Source organism: Lissotriton helveticus, chromosome 1_1 (genome assembly GCF_964261635.1).
Source record: "Lissotriton helveticus chromosome 1_1, aLisHel1.1, whole genome shotgun sequence".
In the NCBI taxonomy this organism is placed as follows: domain Eukaryota; kingdom Metazoa; phylum Chordata; class Amphibia; order Caudata; family Salamandridae; genus Lissotriton; species Lissotriton helveticus.
This window is the reverse complement of record NC_136057.1, coordinates 659,719,138-659,733,404: the sequence shown is the minus strand read 5'-3', so window position 1 is coordinate 659,733,404 and position 14,267 is coordinate 659,719,138.

The following is a 14,267-nucleotide window of genomic DNA, read 5'->3' as shown; positions in this document are numbered from 1 at the left end:
CCGAAGACAACATCTGTTCTAATATCTTGTCTCCTGAATCAGTATCTGACTCATTTCCCTCTTGCTTAGTAGTATCCTTACTCTTTTGCATACCTTCTTTAGTTTAGAACAAGATATAATCTGGGTCCTTCAATGATACCTTTCATCCACCTCCTCTGTTCCTGATCCCATAAAGCATTTACATAATTTCCATTCCTCTTCGAGTCCTTCTCTAATAAATTTCCTTCTCCTTTTTCCTCGCAACCTTTTCCCAAGCATTGAAAGCTTCATATTGCATGGGTCAAGGTGGTGTCTTCATCTTGTACAATTTTACCTTCAAATGATCTAGGATTTTAGTATTGAATGTCCATTACCTCGGAAAACTTAAAGCACCCTCATTCTCCGTAATCCTACTGCATTGTCAAAACTACATACATGAAATTATTCCATGTTCAGTAGTCATAATGTATGCTGGAGTGCCCTCAGGAGTTGTCTCCGCTCCTTTGCATCTCGGAATAGTGACATCTCCCCTCACAAATTTCTTAAAAGTCTTAAGCCATTTCATAATGATAATTGAGTTTTCAAAATTTTCACCAAGTAACACCAAGGGCCTGATGTATGACAGCCTAAATAGTGCCTCACAAATTGCGAGGCGCAATTTAGGATGCACAACAGTGTGTAACACACTGTTAGCGATTCCCAAGGGGGTTGCAAATAGAGAGGCTCATGAATAAATAATGAGCCTGTCGCAATTTGCAACCCCATTGGGAATGGCAGGCCCTCCCAGGTATGGTGGCCTGCTGGGCTCAACTGACCACCATGTCTGGGACTGCTTTTATATAAAGCAGTTTATTTTTTCAAATGCAGCCCATTTTCCTTAAAGGAAAAGGGGATGCATTTAAAAAAATTAAAAATGAAACGTTTTCGTCTCAATTTTTTGGGGCAGGCAGTGGTCCATGGGACCACTTATGCCCTTCAAAAATATTGTAAACTGTGTTTGCAAAGGGGAAGGGGTCCCATGGTGACCCCTTCCCTTTTGCGAACCCATTTCCACCCCCTTGAAAAGGGTGGTAATTTGCAAGTTTTTTGGGCCTGCATTTGCGGACTCAAAACATCGGTACATAGGGTTGTGCAGGCTATTAGGAAGGGAACGTCCCTTCATAATAGCGAGTCGCAAAACTCTATTATGCGGGTCGTAAAAAATTGCGTCTCACAAAATAGGGTTGGTTCATACCCCATGCTGTTTTTGCATGCACAAACGGGTTCGCAAACCCATTTTCGTATGCAAAAGCAGTCGTACATCGGGCCCCAAATGTTTTGATTTCATTTCATACACACCAACTGTTGTACACCAATTAAATGACAGCTTTTAATTTCATGTAACTCTTTACCAGATCTGAAGACAGTACTCAAATCGACAATGCCCAATCACACAGAGACACAGAAAATCCACTAACCAATGGCTGCGCAAAAGTACACCAACCGTCTAATCCCAGCATGAACACTATGACATATGACTCACTCCATGCAGCAGCTCACCCTCCTTTACTATTTCTTTGCATTCACACTCAACCTTCAAATATCTTTTTAAACAACTGATTGTTTGCTATTTTTAATGGATATTAAGAACCACAACCACTCAAGACTATTCTACACTCGCAAGTGACTTCTTGACCAGCGAAAACTCACACAAATCAATGTAGCTTCACCCAATTGCACCATAAGGTTCCATTACATTAGCCAAGATTAATCAAACACATCAGCTTGTTTCTATTGTTACTGATGGAAGTGATGGTACCTCACACTACACATCTAATTCACCTGCAAACAAGTTTTAAAGCATTTGTTATTATCCCGGGATCTTTTGACTTCAATGACCCTGAACCTCAACTTCACCTCTTCAACAACTCAAAGTCTCTATCTCCCATTCATACACCTGAAAAAAAGACACAACCACAATACTCTTCTACCACAACTTTTTCACACTATTAATACTCACACCTTCAATACCGCAACCACCAATACTGCAATGCCTTTGAATTTCTGCCTAGCCACACTGTCAGGATCTGGACACTGGAAAGTGGAATCAGGGATTATTTTATTATATCTTGGGTACTCATTTTAATGCCCAGTTCGGGGTGTGAACCGTAAATCTGCTACCAGAAATGGTGGGAAATTTTTTCAGGTTCCCAAGGGGTCTCTTATGACCATACACCTTAACTTAAAGATTTCGCCTCTTGGAAATCCTGGTGGCTTCCCGGCAGGTCAATGGACCTTTGCCAACAATCTGGAATGGAGCTGGAATGAGAGATTTCAAATCACGCATGTATAATTAGATCTTTGATGTTCCATCAATAATGAAAGGTTGACAGAGTTTTCAAAACCTTTATCTTAAAGCATTAGTGTATCTTTATTCAGATTAGTCCAGTTTACTGAAATTCCGAATAAAATATTGATTAGTGACATCATAAATCAATACAAAGTGTTCTGTGAAGGAAGATTGTCACTAGACTAGCGAAGAGCCTACTCTACCCTAAATAGAACCCATGAAGAGTTCCTTTTTCGAAAAGAGAAAGATAGAATTCCTCATGAAGAGTCATTTTGAAACTCAGCTGAGTTCCCTACAATTGCAGTAGCAACCATCAATGAATCAGCTAAGAAGGAATGATCGTTGTAATAGCATCGATCTGAAAATGGTATGATTAAGCTAAAGAATAAAGGTGCACATGCATCAAAGTCTGAAATAGTGACTCCTTATTAGCGATTATTAATGAATCACTATTAAGGATGTCGCAGGGATTCCGTTCTCATACATAATTGTGCATAGAGACTTGGATCCTCAGTAAATTAGGGTGTACCAAAACTCACCTTAGTACCCAAAATCCCCTACCAGACTAGACTAGCTACAGTGTCTCATTGGTTATTACAAACTCCCAATGTTTAGACAAACCAGAACATGGACTTAGTACACCTCAGGGAACGTGGAACACATGAACACTCTTTAGTTATACAATCATTTCAATCCAGAACAAGGAGTAAATGAGGACGCGTGTACATTTGAAATGTTTATTTTCTAATGCAGTGTTCTCAAACGCAGTATCTTAGCTAATAAAAGCAAACGTATTATAAGAAACAAAGTAATCAGCATACTTACTAGTCCATAGAATACAAAAGGTGAAAGCATGTTAAAATGCTAAAATGAATAGGGTTAAACAACACCTAATTCTCACCCTAGCTAGTATAATATATTATATCTAAGAAGGTCTCTTTGGGTTTTAGCAGGGCGGGCCCATACCTCAGATCGTAGTGGTAAGGGATCACATCATCTTCCACCAGCTCTCAGCATGTGAAGCACCATCAAGTGTGTGTGTATGCTGTGTGCAAAGCAATGTAAAACGTGCCTAAAGCCAGAATTTGGCCGTAGCTGCATGTATGTTATGTCTAGGAAGGTGCGAAGATCAGACCTCACAACAACCACTGTGTCGAGATATCCTTGAAGGCTTCAGCACTCACTGTACAGACACAGCTCAACAAGCAAGGCTGATATCAGAGTAACAACATATTATTCTCGTGTGAATCAAAACACTCTACTAGGATCAAAGCTAAAGCAACAGTTATGTGTCGTGTGCAGAAGCAGCAGAAAGGTAAAATGGCGTTTAAACTCCTAATAAGCTCATGCTAACATAACACAGCATATAGGCAAAGCATATCTATATGACAAGGAATTCCTAAATTCAATGCAGGAACACATTTAGAAATATTTAGTGAATCGGTAAACTCCGCAATCACAAATAGCAATTACATGCTACCGAATCGCTAATAAAGAAATCGCAATCTGCGACATCACTATTAGCGATATCGCAAATAGTGAAATCGCTAATAGCGAAAATGCAAATTGCGAGTCCCTTTTGGTGCAGGGTGATGACATCACAATCAGGAAGTGATGCATCCCATGCTTGTTCCAGTACACTGAGAGAGTCAGAGGGGGACACAGCAGAAGAAAGCAATTTTGGGCTTTTAAATACTGTCCTGTGCAAAAAACATGGAATCAGCAGCACCAGGGAAGAAAGCAGCTGCAAGAAAACGAAAACTAAAAGTTTAGTGAGAAGGAAATATAGATCCTCAGTGAGGAGGTTGTGAAGAGCCACAATAGGGTTTTTGGAAAACTATCTCTCCAGGTCCAGGTCATGAGATACAATCAAAAGTAAATGCAGTAGGGGTCAGTGGGGGTCACCCACCGCAAAACTGACAAAATGAAAAAAAGGTGGTATGACCTGCGCAGCCGTGCCAAGGAGAGGATTGCGGACAGGCTCAAAGAGGCAGAGAATACTGGAGTGGGACCTGCTACACTGCCTGGGAATACACCCCTGGAGGATCTAGTCGAGTCCACACTCCAGCCCGAAGCTGTAGTGGGAGTGACTCAGTTGGACACCTCAGCAGCGGCCAGTACTTCACAAGGTAAGATGCATGCAAATGTCAATTTACAGCTTATTAATTTAGAAACATCACGTCAGTTTAACTCTAGTGTTCAGAATCAAACTCCAGTCAACATTTTACTTGCAACACCCAAGTGCATTATGGGAGTAACAGGCAGGGAAGGCAAGTTGGTAGGCAAACACAACAAGGGAATAAAACACGTGAACACTGTGTGTCAGATAGTAATTTAATGAGACTAAAAAGATGATAATGTGACACAACATTATTTTGAGAATTACTAAGAAATGCAATGTTTAACATCACAGATGCAGCAGCAGAGGAGTTCGAGGAAAGTGAAGGAGGTGACACACAGGAGACTCCGACTGAAGAAATACCTGTGGCACCACAAAGCACAGATCCAGCACCCACTAGATGCAGGTTCCCAGTCGCACCACTGCAGCTCATCGAACTTGAGGAGGAGAGTGAATGGGCTCCCCAGATAACCCAGACTGAAGGTACAGCCACAGCAAGACCCCAGTCACAGGTCCGGAGCAACACAAGCCAGAGCTGGAGGCACAGGAGGATGAAAGTCCAAATGTCTGGGGTGGGCTGGAGAGTCGGATGCTGAGGCTGCAGCACCTGCAGGCAAAACACATGAGATCAATGCAGGGACAACTCATCAAAATGGCGACCAAAATGGCAGAAATGAGAGACTGTGTGAAAGAGCTGACTACAGCAGTGGTGGAAGTCAATAGGCAGTCCAATGAGGCCATGCAGGAGTTATGCAGGGTGATGCAGGAGGACCAGGTGTTATATATATATATATAATGCAATAATAAAAAATGTGAAAAGACAGACTGACTGACCTGTTTTCTTTTAATGAAAAAAGAAGTAAACAAGTTTATGATAATCACTATTATTAAACCTTTCATTGTGTGGTAGCATAATTTTGGGACATTGTCAGCATAATACAAAATTCTCTAAACTACGTTATGTATGCCAGTGTAATTTAAATTTCACCAATGTTTAATAAAAATATTGACAAGAATGTGCAGTACAATTGGTCTGGCGTTTGTAAAAGTTAAAGCTATAGGCATTATAAATTATAATTCTTTATTTATATTTTTGTACTTTGCAGTGGAGTGAGTATTTAACAAAAAAAAACTTCCCTGTGCATCAGGTAGTTGTCAGGCAACAATAAAAATATCAAGATTACTCTTGTGATTAATGTTCCTACAAGTGAGTGTTCAGATGTTTGTCGGGTTGCGGTTTTGGCTCATCAGAAAGTAGCACAGAGGCTTCATGTGTGAACGATCTATGACGCAGTATAAAAAAATGAAATGTATGTCAGAGAGAGGCAATGGAGAGATGAGGTGCATAGTTGGATAGTGGTAGTTAGGGAATTCTTGGAGAAGGAGGACATGGGGGAGGACTGTGAGAGCTTTAAAAAGACTGTTGTAATGGCAGCTGTTAGCAACAATTATCGTATAATTATTTCACTGCCCTAAAATAATTTGCAACATTCAATAACATCAAAAACACAAATGTGGCTTGCAATCTACAACAAATAAGTAGGCATCTTGGGAACACAGTTCCAATCCCTGTGGAAAGTTTCACAGCCAGTGATTTCGGGCAATTCGCACAATATTTAGGTGTAGTAGCGGTCGGCAGTAGGTGTTTCTGTAGGGCGGTGACGTGGGCAGGGGGAGGGGCAGGGTGGGTGGGTAGTAATGTACGGATTACGGAGTTTTACAGGTAAGTAAACATTTAAAAAAATAAAACGAATTTCGTTGCGCACACTGCATCACATTTTGTGATGCAGTGCACGCAACGAAGTTCATTTTATTTATTTAAATGTTTGCTTACCTGTAAAACTCCGTAATCCATACATTACTACCCCCCACCCTGCCCCACCCCCTGCCCACGTCACCGCCCTACAGAAACACCTACTGCCGATCGCTACTGGAGTCCTTGCTGGCCCTTGTGAAGGGGTTGGGGCTTTTGGTGCACACACTGCGAAAGTGTAAATTGATTGGCTCAAGGAACGCTTTCAACTATAGTACATGACATCTGTAGTGCACACACTGCACGAGTTGGAGTCTCACCAAGTCCACCTCAACTCTTCATAAATCGGGCAATTGAGTAGCATTAAATTGGAAATTGGCGCCACTTCACAATTACTGTGCCTCCAAATCGTAGTAAGAAAAAAACAGGTTGTTACGACTGTTGAAACGTTGCCCGTTGTAGGTGATGGAGCAGGGTTTTTGCGAAATAAAACCTGCTCAGATCAAACTTCTCATTGTGTAGGTTATAAACAAAGTTGTGTGTAAATTAACAATGAAAAACTAAAAACGGGGAAAACTTGAAATTCCACAAATGTGTGCTTGAAAGAGATCAGTATTTCCAGTACTTTTCTAGGAGGCCGCAAACGTGAATGATTATTGCAGAAATAACAGCCAAAAGAAAATAATTATAGAAGCCATGGGTTTTAAAGGAGATTTTTTTTCCTTTGCACTAACTGTCCAAAACTGTGTAAATTACGAGTAGAGAAATGCAAAGCATTAGTAATGAAGTGTTGTTGTGACATAATAATCATGTGTATTTGTTTTTCCTAGAGAAAGACACACTTTACTGTTCTGCAGAGAAGGCCTCAAAAGTCTCTTTAGGTTTAATTTGCTTCTAAAACATAGGCTGCAAAGAAATTTATTTTGTTCTTTAAGAGTTCCTGAAGATGGCCATGGTTGTGCAGAGGAAGTAATGAGTGTTATTATTGGAATTTCCTTGCCGACCAGAGAAAGTGTTGCTGTGGACAATAGTGCTGAAAGTGTTTTGATAAAATATTACTGAGCTCTATGTGCAAGCTGCGGAAGAGATTATCTGAGTTTCCTCGGCTGAAGGACTATGACGATGGTTTCCTAAAGATGAAGGAACTGTTGAGAGTCAGGTGCACTGGAAAGTAGAGTGATCAGGCAACCCCTGGTCTGGTCCAATTGAAATTGTGGGTTTTTGTGTTGTGATACATGGGGGGCTGGATCTTTAGTGGAAAAGGCTATCATTACTAGTGTTAGAATTTTAAGGCAGGGTTGTTGTTCAAGCTTTTTGGAGGGAGAGATTTTTTTTTACTTTGCGAAAGGAAAGGGCTGTGTTGCTGTTTTCCTTAATTAACTGGCTGGCTGTTGTTCTGCTGATCCTGACTCCTTAACTTTGGTCCTCATACCTTCGTGAGAGTGCCCCAGCTTACTATTCCGGCTAGAGAGTGGCTTTTCAGACCATTAGCATTTTGTGCTATAGTTGTTCCTAGGTCCGTATGATATACTGAATTTACATTTATCTTATTTGCAAATGCTCTTATGTCTCTTCACCTATCCACTCACCATTGGCTTGTGAGATTTTATTATGAATTACTGTATTTATGTTTCTCTTGTGTGATGATCTATGATTCAAGCCTTATTGTACTTGATGAGCATTCACAATCTCTTAAAAATGAGATCAAAGCAAGTTGAAAAGTAACCAGAGTTTATCATTATTAATGTCATTTTGATAATAATGTTTGAATTATTTTCTTGTTTAGGTCCTCCTAAGATTAGGATTACATCTATCATTTGCCAATCCCTGTCAACTCTCAAAGGTCCACCGGACAGAGAGGTCCACATAAATGTTATGAATATAGGTGATCATGTTTTAAAATTATGCACCGGAAGTGACTGGTAAGTGTTCAAATTGGTTCCTGATGGTTAAATTTGGCAAAGCGCCTTTCCGCTGCATTATAGGTTAAGTGTATCACAACAAGCAACCCACAACAGTACTACTTTCATTTAGTCATTGACATGCCCTGCCAATCTTTCCTCAGAGTACCCTCCTCATGGCTGAAAGCACCTGTGTGTTTCTAATTGTACAAGAGAGTGTGAACAAAGAATGTGTGATCTCCGACGATCCTGGTACTGTTTAGTTAAAGGTCTGTTAATTTTACTTTACTACAGCTCCTGGACTGATTCTACGCTGTAAAGCACTATGAGAACACGAAGGGGGGATCAGATGCATATAAACTTAGATAAATTAATTAACTATTTTGAGTTTTGCCATAGAACTCCTTATCAAAAACGTATATGTGATATTTCTCTTTTAAATCTGTACATTCATGCCCCACTTCTACCTTTTCTAAGGAGTTTAAATAGTAGGTGGTGTTACTGTCCAGTTTAATGGTCCTAATGTTACTGTCCTCAGAAGGCTAGAAGGCTGAGAGGGCCATGCTGAGAGTTTAGATGGTGACCTATAGATCACAGCCAGTGTCAGAGATGAGGCAATACACACAGATCATTGAATCCTGCCGCCAGTCAGAGGTCCACAGAGACGGGATGATGCCTTGAAATTTTACAGACATGCTGCGTGATTACATTCATTGCCACGCTTTGCTGTGATTTTTCCAAAGACTAATTTGGAAAAAAAGTTTGATGTGTCAACCCATGCACTGACTGTTATTCAACCTCTCCATTCAGCCCCATTCTTCTCAACATTCAGATATCGGCTTTATTCCTATTTTGACATCCAGATGGGTGCCCTCTCTGGTTCCTCTCACCACTAGGCACCTTTTGACTTGCCCTCTCGGAGTCCTTCAAATACCAAATAATTGGCTGTCCAATACACCATCCTGTCCTGATGAAGACCCGTTTCTGACTACTTCCATTTATGCTGTTTGTCAGGGTCGACCCTTCAACGATTTTTCTGTACATCCATGCCCTAAGACGCCCTTCACGCAAAAAACAATATAATTCAATTATTAAGCTACGGGTTATTGTATTTGAATTTTTAATTGGATCTTTTTCGCTATGCTTTCATTGTAAACATATTTACAGTATCTTGTCACCTTTGTGTTTAAATACTCAAATCGTGTCACTTTGTCACTACACTCACTATATCACTATACTCACCCTCACATGCACCGGTTTTATCTATTGAATTACAGGACAGCCTTTTATTCATACAGCTTTGTCGTGGTAATTTCCAACCCTTTGTATGAATAGTTGAAAATCATATAGTAAAAATGTGGCTAATTTTGAGAATAATATTCACTCTCATTCTTTCTTTGCGTGTGTTCGTTTTTCACTTGTATCGACAGTTCACCTTTCCTAATATAAAAACTAAAAAGAAATTGTTGTCCAACTGACAGAACTGATTGTTGTCTATAGTGTCAGAGATGAGGCTGGGAGAGCTAGGCCTGGCTGTCCTCTGTAGAATATACAGGAGTGTGCTCTCCACGCACCCATACAGCCGTCGTGATAATTTTCGGTAACTGGCGGGGTTTATCGGCATCGGGAACAGCCTGCAAAGCATTAGACACCTGAAAGCTTACCGCATCTCCCTTGACATTCGCAAGTACGAGATTGGAAACTTCGTCAAAACTGCCGCATAGCCGCATACCCAATTCAGCCGCTGCCTCAGGTCCGTGCTCATCTTGAACACGTTTAATGACCGAGGGTAGGACGGTCATTGACGGAGTGCCAAAGCACCTCGTATACACCGCCCCAAAAATCTTACCCCAAGGCTCACAGTCACCTGCCTCTGGTATCAAGTCTTTTGGCAAACTAATTGTCAGAATCCTGTGTTTTTCAACAGGAGTCGTGTTAGGAAATACTGCTTCAGCTGGTCAAATTTCTCAGCAAGCCAGAAAGGCATGTCATCCTTATCCTGGCGGCGCTTGCCCATCACTGCATTAACCATAACAGAACTAAGCTTCATACCGCTCGGTCCGGCTGGAAGCGCCGCAGCACCTGGGGCCCCGCCCGGGAGATTGTGGGTAATGTATTGCACTAACAACCTAATTACACTAATTGCGACTGTATGTAGCAGCCGTAAATCTGCAACGGGAACCGCTCCATGTCGAGGATACGGTGTAAATCCAGCCAAAACAGGCCAGGTAGCGGCTGGAATGAACAAAGGACCTAACCTTGAGACTAACAAAGTGTGGGGTAGGGCACCAGCAAACCAAACTCGGTGCCGCCAAGCATTAATTAGAACCTCCTGTGTCCTATATGGAACATATTCCTGAGGCACGGCAGTAGCAGTATAAGTGTCGAACACACCAGTATTTGCGTTCACTGCAGGGAAGGTCACGCACGAATGGAACATTTCGTAAGGGTAAGCTACTTCCGCACTCACTACAATAATAACTGCCATGCCCTCTAACTCGACGTTATAATCCTGCAAATGATTGCGATCCGCAATTCGACTATGTTGCGGTATGTCAACGTCAGCCATAGTAACACAGCAAGAAAGAGGTACAACAAAAAACTACGTAGCACAACTGGGTAGTAATTCAAAAGGAAACCGTTTGAAAAGATTCAAGCTTGAAAAGACCTATGTAACTATAGGTAGGTTTGTCCAACACCACTGTCTTCTGGAAACAATAGTGAAGGGGGTTAAGAACTGACATAAGCACTACTCAAGCTCATGTAATAAGACCAACAACGATTGGGTGCCATGTCGCAGGGATTCTGCTCCTACACAGAACTGTGCATAGAGACTTGGAACTTCAGTGAATTAGGGTGTGCCAAAACTCACCTTAGTAGCCAAAATCCCCTACCAGACTAGCAATCAGTGTCTCATTGGTTCTTCCATACCCCCAATGATTAGACAACTCAGAACATGGACTTAGAACACCTCAGGTAATGTGGAACACATGAACACTCTTTCGTTATACTATCATATCAGTCCAGAACAAGGAGTGAATGAGGACACGTGCAAGTTTGAAATATTTATTTCTAATGCCGTGTTCTCAGGCGCAGTATCTTAGCTAATACAAGTAAACATATTATAAGCAACAAGGTTATCAGCATAATTACTAATCCATAAAATACAAAGGGAGAAAGCATGTTAAAATGCTAAAGGGAAGAAGGCTAAATGGCACCTCAGTCTTACCCTCCCTTGCTAGTATATTATATTATATCTACAGAAGGTCTCTTTGGGTTTTAGAAGAGCGGCCCCATACCTCTGGTCTTAGTAGAAAGGGATCACATCATCCCATACCTCTGGTCTTAGTAGAAAGGAATCACATCATCTTCTACACCAGCTCTCTGCATGCGAATATTCATCAAGTGTGTGTGCATGCGCTGCGCAGTGCATTATTAAACATGCCAAAACCAGAGTTGGCCACAGCTGCATATATGTTATGTCTAGGATGTGCGCTGATCAGACCGAACAACAACCACTGTGTTGAAATAACCTTGAAGGCCTCGGCACTCACTGTTCAGACATAGCTTACCAAGCAAAGCTGATACAATAGGAAAACATATTCTCGTGTGAAGCAAAATATTCTACTAGGCTCAAAGCATTAATAACAATATGTGCCGTGTGCAGAATCAGCAGAAAGGAAAAATGGCGTTTAAACTTCTAATAAGCTCTTGCTAACTTAACACAGTGTGAAGGCAAAACCTATCTCCATGACAGTGTATTTGTTTTTCCTAGAGAAAAGCACACTTTACTGTTCTGCAGAGAAGGCCTCAAAAGTCTCTTTAGGTTTAATTTGCTCCTAAAACTTATGCTGCAAAGAAATGTATTTTGTCCTTTAAGAGTTCCTGAAGATGGCCATGGTTGTGCAGAGGAAGTAATGAGTGTTATTAATGGAATTTCTTTGCCGACCAGAGAAAGTATTCCTGTGGACAATAGTGTTGAAAGTGTTTTGATAAAATATTACTGAGCTCTATGTGCAAGCAGCGGAAGAGATTATCGGAGTTTCCTCGGCTGAAGGACTATGACAATGGTTTCTTTTTTTTTTTTACATATCTTTATTTGATTTTACAACAGACAGACAATACAACAGATATTGCAGCCCTCCCCCCCCCGGTCAAGCAAGTCAGAAGAGGAAAAGTAAACAAAAGGCATAAAAGAAAGAAATAAGAAACAAGAAACAAGGAAAGTAATAGGGAAAAGAAAAAGATCAGGAATGAACTAATGAATTAGCAGAAAATCAATCAGAGATAGATGAGCATTAGATTATAGAAATATTTTGGTGGCAGTTAAAACATTACAATCAGATTACTACTGCATATGTCACTGAGATTGAGACAATTCTATTAAGGGTGACCAGATTTTTTGTCCTTTTATCCGACGCTTTCTGCCTTTAGTTTTATAAATCGCCATTTACAAGTTAAAAATTGCTAACAGTCTTGAAAACCACTGTTGATATGATGGGGCCATTGGATCTAGCCAGGCAGAGGCTATACAAATTCTTAATACGGCCATTGAAATAAAGATTAATTCATGACCGACATTCGGGTAGGTAAGATTTGTTGCACCCAAAATAACTGTTTTGTCAGGTAGGGTAATCACCATTTTGAGAATAAGTGAGAGGAAACATTCAATTCTTGACTTAAGAGGAATTAAACAGGGACAGGAAGAAAAAATGTGTACACAGTCCGCATTTTGTAGATTACATCGAAAGCAGCATGTACCTCTCCCACTTCCCCAATTGGAGATTCTCTCCGGAGTGTAATACATAAAAAAGCATATTTTATAAAATTGGGTTTGGAGTCTGGTTGACATGAGAACTGTTTGAGATAGTCCATATGCGCGTTCAAATGCTTCTGTGGAAATAGTGATTTTATTTTGCCATTTCTGAGTGATTTTCTGTATGTCATCCATAAAATATTTCAATAATAGGGAATATAGCCCCCCAATCCTAAGTTTTTTCTGAGAGTAAATTAGAATGTCGGCTATGTCATTTTTACTCAAAACGCCCTCTCCCCTTGTGCGTCGTGAAAGAAAGTCTCTAATTTGGAGATACTTGAAGAAGTCTCTCCATTCTAAATGATAGTTATCTTTCAAGGTTTCAAAAGAATATAACCCATCTGAAGAAAAAAGACATCCTAAATGAGTGATTCCGGCTATATTCCATCTATTGATGCAGGTATCTTTAAATATTACAGGCAGGAAGGGATTATTTAGAATAGGTGTGTAAAAAGATAAGCGTCCCAGACCAACCATTTTCCTCACAGATTTCTAAACCTTAAATGCTCCTATGAGTGTTTTTAATCTCACTTTTTTGTGATAGCTATCGAAGAGATGTCTCCAGAGATAGCCAGTGCTTTTATCGCCCAGTATAATTTGGTGGATTGAGGGGGCGTCAATATCAACCGCTGTCCCTGTCCCATCAAGATGAAAGAGCTCATGAATATAGCAAAATTGTTGCCCAGTAATATGTCTTAAGATTTGGGAGGGCTAGTCCTCCTCTTTCTTTGGGGAAAGTCAGCAGTTTGTAGGAGCGACGGGGCTGTGTGTACGACCAGATACATTTCGTGAAGATACGCTCCATTGTTTTAAACCACTTGTCCGAAATTTCCAAATTAATGGCTCTAAATATGTACAGGAGTTTTGGGAAATAGACCATTTTTAATGCATTCACCCGTCCGATCAGAGAAAGATGTAAATTATTGATACGGCGGAGATCTTTTTGCATTTTATTTAGTGAGGGTTTCAAATTTAAGTCGACAAGGTTTCCTAAATCGGATGTAATAGTGACCCCTAGATAAATACCTGATTCTGTTATGCGTGGATCTGCCATATCACATTTGTTATTAATAATAATTTGTGTTTTGCCTTGGTTCAGGGCATACCCTGCAACTTTCCCAAATATTTCGGCCTCTGACTCAATGATAGGCATAGCTACATTTGGTTTAGCAGTGACAATGGCGATATCATCGGCATAGGCAAGGGTCTTTGTTTGATATCCTTGTGTCGATATAGGGGTTATATTCCTATTGCACTCTAATCTACGAATAAACGAATCGATGTAAATAGCGAACAGCAACGGGGAACAAGGACATCCCTGCCTAGTTCCTCTCGAGATTGTTAGTTCTTTAGAGAGGCAGCCGTTAACC